The sequence below is a fragment of the Arachis ipaensis genome, chromosome B03 (genome assembly GCF_000816755.2).
Source record: "Arachis ipaensis cultivar K30076 chromosome B03, Araip1.1, whole genome shotgun sequence".
In the NCBI taxonomy this organism is placed as follows: domain Eukaryota; kingdom Viridiplantae; phylum Streptophyta; class Magnoliopsida; order Fabales; family Fabaceae; genus Arachis; species Arachis ipaensis.
The window spans coordinates 115258575-115268370 of record NC_029787.2 but is presented as its reverse complement, the minus strand read 5'-3'; the positions used below and the strand labels follow the sequence as shown (position 1 = coordinate 115268370).

General features: G+C 34.9%; 1 long non-coding RNA gene across 1 annotated transcript; it reads right to left on the bottom strand.

Moving 5' to 3' along the window:
* Positions 1738 to 4401, bottom strand: LOC110269802. Its single transcript, XR_002358560.1, has 3 exons — positions 4222 to 4401; positions 4075 to 4129; positions 1738 to 1957 (listed from the first exon to the last, which is right to left on the bottom strand). It is a non-coding gene; the product is annotated as an uncharacterized LOC110269802 (long non-coding RNA).

The window sequence follows — 9796 nt, the reverse complement described above, 5'->3', positions numbered from 1 at the left end:
GAAAGATATTTTTTTGATTTTTGAAATTTTTATGAAAAATATGAAAATTATGCAATGCATGAAATTTTTTGATCAAAACAATGGATGCATGCAAGAATGCTATGAATGTCAAGATGAACACCAAGAACACTTTGAATGTCATGATGAACATCAAGAACATAATTTTTGAAAAATTTTTAATGCAAATAAAATATGCAAGACACCAAACTTAGAATTCTTTAATGCTTAGACACTAAGAATTCAAGAATGCATATGATAAACATGGAAAGACACAAAACAAAAAATCATCAAGATCAAACAAGAAGACTTACCAAGAACAACTTGAAGATCATGAAGAACACTATGAATGCATGATATTTTCGAAAAAATGCAAGATGCACATGCAAGTGACACCAAACTTATGATATGACTCAAGACTCAAACAAGAAACACAAAATATTTTTTATTTTTATGATTTTCTAATTTTTTTTTGGATTTTTTCGAAAATAGTATGAAAAAGAAAAAAATAAGGATTCCAAAATTTTTAATATGAATTCCAGGAATCTTGCCATGTTAGTCTAAAGCTTCAGTCCAGGAATTAGACATGGCTCAATAGCCAGCCAAGCTTTCAATGAAAGCTCCAGTCCAAAACACTAGACATGGCCAATGGCCAGCCAAGCTTTAGTCTTTAACACGAGAGTATATTGCTCTTTGATAACAAATTGCAAGCCTCAGTCCAAAAGAATTTAGACATGCCTTTACAGCCAGCCAGGCTTCACATGCTTCATGAAACACTAGAATTCATTCTTAAAAACTCTGAAGAAAATTTTTGAAAACATTTTTTTTTTTTTTGAAAACAGATGAGAAAATTTTAGAAATATTTTTGAAAAATTTTTTGAAAAGAAAACAAAAAGAAAGTTACCTAATCTGAGCAACAAGATGAACCGTCAGTTGTCCAAACTCAAACAATCCCCGGCAACGGCTCCAAAAACTTGGTGCTGTTGCCGGATCAAAAGGGAATCTGGCACTGATGTTACCGGACCAAAAGCTTGCCGAAGACTCAAACAATCCCCGGCAACGGCGCCAAAAACTTGGTGCACAAAATTGTGATCTCCAGGCTCGAACAAATCCTGGTAATGGCTCCAAAGCTTGGTGCTCTGATCTTAATTCATAATTGTCACAACTTCGATACAACTAACCAGCAAGTGTACTGGGTCGTCCAAGTAATAAACCTTACGTGAGTAAGGGTCGAATCCACAGAGATTGTTGGTATGAAGCAAGCTATGGTCACCTTGTAAATCTCAGTCAGGCATTTCTGCTCAAGTCCCTCAATTTCAGCCAGAAAATACCTGAAATCACAGAAAAACACACAAACTCATAGTAAAGTCCAGAAATGTGAATTTAACATAAAAACTTATGAAAACATCCCTAAAAGTAACTAGATCCTACTAAAAACATACTAAAAACAATGCCAAAAAGCGTATAAATTATCCGCTCATCACAGAGGTAGTGTAGTATTACGGACCTCTAATCCATAAAATAGATACATATAATAGTGAAAAGAGATAATATACTAGGAGTCTTAAAGTACGGGTAAACAAAATCGCAAAATAAAAAGTGCAACGCTCAAGGAATAGGATTACTTACGTGCTAAGAAACCTAGAAGATAAGGATAAGAATAAGTGAGAAAGTAAAGGAAAGCCAATAATACAGCATAACTAGCTCCTGACTCAGCCTGCGAAGCCAAGGCTGGCCGGAGGGTATATATATATACATATATAGGTATCCCAAAATACACAAAATACAAAATAAGGCCCTATCTCTCCATCAACCTCTATGAGGAGCAAAATAAGCAAGTTTCTCGGAGAGCAAGCTAGATACATAGGTACATATATATACAATCATAAAACCCAAAACAACCCAGGGACTACTCCGCTTCAAGATCCAGACGCCTAGCGAGGAGCCTCTCGACCTGCATCTGAAAACAACAACACAGTATGGGAAGAGAACCGGAGGTTCTTAGCATAGTAAAGGTGCCACACGTATAATAAATAAGGTTCTGGGAATGCCAGAGACAATCCTAGAACTCCGTCGTACAATTGTTAAACTTAATTACTAAACAGAAGCCATAAATAGGGGTAGGTATTATAGACCTTCCTAAACTTACTCAATTTTAACCCTAATATAACACCAAACCACTTCACCCTTTCCTCCGTCCCTCCGTTATCCATAATTCAGCAGAGACAAGCAACCAAACAAGTTCACGCACAAGTAATAAGCAGATAGTGCAAGTAGCAAGTATAACAGGTAGTAGGAGGTATACATTAAATTAGGCAAACCCAGGAAATGCATAGCAATCAAAACAAACAAATGCACGTGATGCATGCCTGTCCTATGGCTGATGAGGCTCATCTGTCGGTTATCTAGCCAACCCGACAAGTCCGAAAACCTTAGACTGTCCCCCTTCGCACATCCCCATGAGTCTATGCATAGATTTCACATTCATTCATCATTCAAATCACTCAATGGGGGCTATCCATACCCGAAAATTTATACGTGCCCGGTCACCCTTACGACGTAGGGTCAACAGAGTATCGAGTTTCAACCTGGAACACGTGGTGGCAAGCCACGATTCTTTCCCAGGGAAACTCGTGTCTCAAATATCATTATTCATACCATTTCATTTTCATAATCATTATGTAATCATTTATCAAGCCATGGCATAAAACTTCATTTAACATTCTCATCTTCTTCATATAACTCATTATTTTACCTCTTACTTCATCACCAAGTTATCTTATTTTCCTCGCTCTAATTAGCTACTGGACTTAGTACTATACCCTAAGTCTAAAAGAGAGGAAAATGGAGGTTTAGAAGTGAAAATCTGGTTTAAAACACCCAAAATCCAGTTTTGTAGCAAACAGACCCACGCGCACGCGTGGAGAGAATAGCATGTCACGCGTACGCGTGAGTCATGTGTACGCGTGATCATGCGCATTCGCCTCTCACGCGCACGCATGGCTACTCGTGCATGCGTCGTTAAAATGCCACGCCATGCGTACGCGTGGCCCACGCATACGTGTGGATGTACGTTTTCCAAAAATGGGCAGAATGCCCAGAAAGCTTCTACAAACCAGTTTTGATATCCTACAAACACAATTTTCACCCTAAACTTCAATCGTCCATAACTTCCTCTATAAAATTTCATTTTTCATAAAATATATATCGTTCAAAAGTTTGCAAAAGCACCTTTCATTTGAAATAAACCACATTTCCATCCAAAATTTGAGGAGCAAGTTATGGACTCCCAAAGTTCATTCAAAATCAACTTTTTTACCAAAACCACAAAACCATATTTTCCTTTCAAACCTCTTCTCCACCTAATTTAGCATACCACAACCATCAACAAAATTAACCCTCAACCATAACACAACAATTCTAACAACCTTAGCTCAATAACATCATGTTCCACCCAATTTACTAATTTAGCCACAAATCACATATTGCTACACATACTCATTCTTACTATTTTCATGAAAATTTTCAATCCTCATTACAACACTTACAACACTGATTGTCAAGTCAATACCAACAAGACCAAATTATACCATTCACTATCTCAACCACACCATTACCTTGCCAAAATCATCACCCTTCATTTATCACCAACATACAAGCATATACACACATACATTTAATTCCCATTATTAATTACTCAACACCATACCATATCAATTTATTCATCAACATCACAAACACTAATCATTTAACATATCAAACCATTCCAACCTATCCTATAATGCTCTAGCCTAAGTTTTCACACAATCTTATATATTAAACGCGCGAAACCTAAACCATACATTGGCCGATCACTTTATTTAGTCCAAGGCAGCCCCCCAAGGTCACAACGCAGCCCCTCAAACTTAGAGAAACCAGCCACAAGCTTAACCTCAATCACCACCAAGCTTCTAAATGCTTATTTTTCAATTCCAATGCTTATATATAAACTCAATTCACACCTAATTCACATATATATTCGAAATTCAGTTTCTTCATAATAAAATTAAAATTGACTACGGTTTAGGTTGTTCTTACCGTACCCATACGCATAATAACTCAAGCCCAATAAGTTCTGGAAGCTAGATCGAACCTAAAACACCAAATTGGGCAAGATTTCATCACAAGGGTTCAATTTCACCATGAGAAAGGGGATAGAGATTTTGAAATGAAAATGAAACTTACCGGTGAAATTGATCCGACAGAAATGTAGAGCTCGACGCGTGGCCGCGAACGGTGCGGCAATCGGAGCTCGAACGGAAAAGTTATGGTAATGAGAAGATTTGATGAGGGTTATGGAGTTTTCCTTCCTCCCCAATCTGTTTGGCGTCGTGTGTATGAAATAGGGAAGAAGAAGCTGCTGCTTCTTGTAAGTTATGGGTCCGGTTGGACCCACGGGCCCGGTTTAGGCTCCGGTTCAACCGGTTTGGCCCTTTCGATCCAATTTTGGGCCAAATTTTTCGAAATTAGTATCAAAATTCTCGTTTTAAGGAGCTCTATCCTATTTTGATATTAATTTTTCATTTTTAATTTTCTTAATTAAAATTCAATTTATTAACTAATTATTTACCGATTTTAGCAGAGTTTACAATATATATATATAAAAGCTTGGTTACCAACTATACTTTTCACGGGTTTATAGTCTTATTCAGATTGGGGAACCATTAATTTAATTGAATAAAATTAAGTAAGGTGCAAATCTAGGTAATCAATATAACTCGGGTAATTAACTAAAGACTTACTTGAGTATCAAGGTAAAATCGGACAAATGCAATTTTTTGTTAGGAGATGAGCTACAACTCGAGAAAACATCAAGCAACTCACAAAGTTAGAATTAGTACAATAAATGGCCAAGATCACTAAAAGAACCGAAAAAAAAAGATGGATAGATTACATGGTAGTTCTCATAGGACAGAAAATTTTCACCAAAAATTTTACTAAAATGTTATTAATCAATGATACAATAAATTAAAAAATGTAGCAGCGGAGCAAATTAAAAGGCCTTGTGATAATAAAGACCACCAATGCAGTTACTTTCGCTATAATAGATTTTTCCCAACTTGCATTTATACATAATCCAGTGGGTTCCCTTGTGTATGCACCTATTGGTAATCTTGATTATACTATTTGGTAACACATGCAAAAGGAGACAACTCATCTATCTACTCACTTTCTTCCGCATATTTTTGTTCTGTTCAAATTTAAGTTCAAATTCAAACATATTTAAGATTAGAACAATCTCTTTACAGTTAATGGCTCCTTTAAACTTTCACTCAACAAATCATTCTGCTTAGACCATTTTAAAACACTTATTAAAAGTAAATGAATGTATCATCAATGATCTTTAAAACTTTACTAAAATAGCAAGTTTTCCTGATTTTATTACTTTTATATTATATCATGTAAAATTGTATTTTTAATCCTCACTAATAAAATATATTATTTTTTAGAAATTTGTAAATAATAACGATTCTTTTTCATGTTTTTAGTTTATTGTGAATTAATTATTAAAGACTTTCTCCCCATGTGATTAGTCGCAGTTTTTAAACATTTCTTTCTCCTCTTCATATGACCATCTCTAAGTTTTCACTATTTCAATTACATTATGAAAATATAAGAACTATCATATTAATAGCTAAGATATGGAATCAATCATAAGAATCTATTATCAATGTCAATGGAGTTCACTTCCAAGTTTGCCTTACTCTATTTTTTGTATTAATTATTATCTCAACTATCAATCATCTATAATAAATTCATAATTTTCTCTTGTTCAAGAAATTCTCATTGAACATGTTTCCCAATATACAATTGGACTATGTGCCATATGCAGAAAAGGGAGCTGCCATATGTAGTGGTCTTCAATAATTACATAATAAAATGGCCCTATACATAACAATATATGAGTTATACATGTTCATAACAAACATTTCAATTTTTGCAAATTAAAAAGGTATCAAATCTACCACACCATATTGAGCATTGAACATATAATCATCCAATCTAAGCTATACACAAATATTAATCTAGTGCTAGTTTACTACTTGGAGGATGGAAAATACTGTCTGAATAAGAGTGAGAATAAGCAAAAAAATTCCAGCAATGAAAGCCACTGTCTTCCATGAAGTGTTGTAATAGTTGCACATCAAATTTGCTATTTTTCTGTTCATATATTTGATATCTTACACAATATTCTTGCAATATCGAAGTGGATTCTACTAACTTTATTCAACCACATAATCATGCAAGAAGTAAATTCTTTATCGCCAAATAGAAAAGGTAAAATGGATACCAAGATCATATTGCATAGTAACAAAAAAATTTTCATGAGACCGAGCTGAACAAATTATGCAGAAAGACAGATGGAGAGTAAGGCAGAGAATATTATCAGTCACTAAATTGGGACAAAATTTCATCAGACTAGAGTTCGAACCAAAATAGCAAACAAATCGAAAACAAGCAAAATTAAACTAAATTGTTGCAAAGATATTCGATCAACAAGCAAAATGATTAAATTGAAACAAACGTACGAAAACAAAAGATGAAATAGGAACAACAAAAAAAGGGAGAAAAATCGAACCAGGAAGTGGGGAGAGGGTGTGTTCGAGCGACACACGGTAGGGCAAGGGGGAAGGCTGAGGACGACAACACCAGGATGATTGGGAAGCCACGCGACGACACCGAGACGTGAACGGCGGAGGGACGAACAATGGACGTGCCTCTCCACCTTCCTTTCGCGCGCGGGAGCTATGCGGCAGCTTGAGCAGATCCATGATAGGAAGGATGTAGCCACTGCAGCTGATGAACGGAAGGTATACGGCAACAAGGAGTCTTAAAACTAGTGATTGGCGCTTTTGCCTCCCTTTAGGTTTGCGCAAAAACGAGGATTAATGGCTCTGGCTTCACCAATTTCGATTATAAAATAAAATTGAGCAACATGTTATTTGCAGCGGTTGATACACAACACCGCCGTGATCTTGACCAGTCTTTGACAGAGACAAATAACGCATCAAGAATCGCAGCTACTAAATCAATTTGCAGCGGTTTGGGAAAACGTCGGCAATTTTTCGCTGCAATTTCCTGTTTCTCTTGTAATGTCACTGTCACTGTTGTAATCTCTCCATTTGAAATTTCGATCGGCTTCAAATTGTTGGAACTCAATGTACAGTTCGATAAACGACACTTGTGATCGAATTTCGTAATAGACTGAAACATCTCTTGCATGCTCACTTCATCGGTGACATACTTTGTTTGGAAATGAACGAACCCACCAAACACTAATACGAGATACCGATACAAAATACTTGATGCTATATTCGGTATATGCGGATCTATTCTTTCACAAATAACACATTTTAGTTCTTCAAATAGTATTGTAAAATGAATAATAACATCACATGGATTCTCACATACAAATCTTACTCTATCAGGTATTTGTAATAATATCTAACCATGATAATATAATTTTAACATAATTCTATCCTCTATTTTTTTAAAAAAAATAATGTCTCTCCTTTCAACATTAGTTCAAAGTTGCAAAAGTAAAAAGGAAACAAAGTGAAAACGGCTGAGAGAACGAAGAAGAAGAAGATGAAGTTTGTGCAAATAGTCCACAGAGTACGTACATACATACATTTATACATTAAAATTTGAGTAATTACTCAAATCAGTCCCCAAGGATTTTAGAATCGAACATTTTAGTCCCAAAAAAATTTAATACACAGATTAATCCCCAAGGTTTTACTCCGGCAGACAAATCAGTCCCCAGTTCATTTTCCGACAGAGTAATTACCCAGATTAGTCCCCAAAGATTTTAAAAACGGACATTTTAGTCCCCAAGAAAAACTAATGTACAAATCAATCCCCAACGTTCTTTTCTGTTAGACATAATAATCTTCCGTCCAAAAATAAAATAAAATAAAATTATTATTATTATTAATTGCACAATAATATTGTACTATATTTTTTGTATTTTTTAGACAACTATGTCTAACAGAGAGAAACGTTGGAGATTGATTTGTACATTAATTTTTCTTGGGAACTAAAATGTTCATTTTTTTAAATCTTTGGGACTGATCTGGGTAATTACTTTGCCAGAAAATGAGCTGGCTGATTTATCTGCCGGAGTAAAATCTTGGGGATTGATCTGTGTATTAATTTTTCTTTGAGACTAAACTGTCCGATTTTAAAATCTTTGGAGACTAATTTGGGTAATTACTCTTAAAAATTTTTTAAATTAAAAAAACCGACACACCAATTTCGATTTTTCATTTTATGATTTTTTTTTCACAAAACTTACCTTCGATTTACTCCAAATAAAAAATATTTTTTTGAATCCACACAAATCGGAGGCTCTGATATATGCACTCTCTGAATTTGAATTCCATATACCTCTAATCGGACCATTAGTTTTCTACTCCCATCTAAAATTGTAGCTCCGATTTGTATTTTTTAATTTTAAAAAAAAAAATATTTCTATATTATTAAAAACACACCCGCTCTCTATATCTATACATAACACACCCTCCAAATTCATAACTAAAAAATGAGCCCTAAATTAAAAAGTACAACTCATCAATTCCCTCTTGGAGTATAATGTCTTATCAAAATCAAAGTCATGTTTTAATATAAGTTCTTATTCTTCCAAAATTATAATTACATAATGATTTATAGACTTATAAGGGGGTCAAAATTCAAAAGCCACAGTAACGTATAAAGTGGCGCACCATTCTGTACTTGCATTTAGTCTAAGGTATTACACATGTTAAATGCTGTGATGATATGATTAACGTATGATTAGGTAAGGATAATCATAGAAAACGAAAAGAAAATGACCTCAATAATTAGCATGACACATGTCAAGTGATGTGATCTACATACATTGTTTCTGGTAATAGAACAAAGATCCTCCTCTTCAGATACATAATACAAGCTTCAAGCGTGATTTATAATAGTATTTATGAATATCTAATTAACTATCAAATTATGTCTTTTAATATAATATATGCATCCATTGGTAGAGTTTTGGACGCCACGTAGACGTAGGTGGAAGTAATGAGTTTGATGAGAAGCAAAATCACGTGATTTTGTACCCTCGATGGCCTATTAGTCTCATTCAAGCGTGATTATGTCTTCCTAATCAACACGCTAATACGCAATCGCTTTGGGAAGCACGTGACGGCCCAGAGGGCCTCCAAGACAAGTTTTGATGGGCCCATGGCCCAATCCATTTGAGACCATTCTGTTTATCAATCCCACCCATGGACCCTTTTTGTTTTGACGTGGCTCCAGTCTACGCACTTTGATTAGACCAATGCAAGGTGATATGACCAACCAAAAATTACTTGCATCTCCCACAATAATTACGTTAGATTTGACAAAATCACGTGCTATACAAGCGGCCTAGTTTATTATTTCTTAAATTTATTTTTCACTCATAGGACTATAAAATCATTTAACTATCTCCAAAATTATGTACAGAACATATGATCAATTACATACCTTGAGATATGAAGAATATAATACACTAAATAATTCCTTTGGACATTATTTTAGGGTCTGAAGTCTGAACTGTACGAGTGAGGGGAAATTCTCTTTAACAAATGTCAACTCTCCCATGCACCTAAGCCTTCAACAAATGGCAGACTTACCTGTTTCATTGAGAGTTGCGCTAAGGTTCGAAGTTTGAGTGAAGAAATAGAGCTCATATATGATATACTAACTGTTGTAGTGTATGTGAGTGTGAGTGTTATGTAAGACC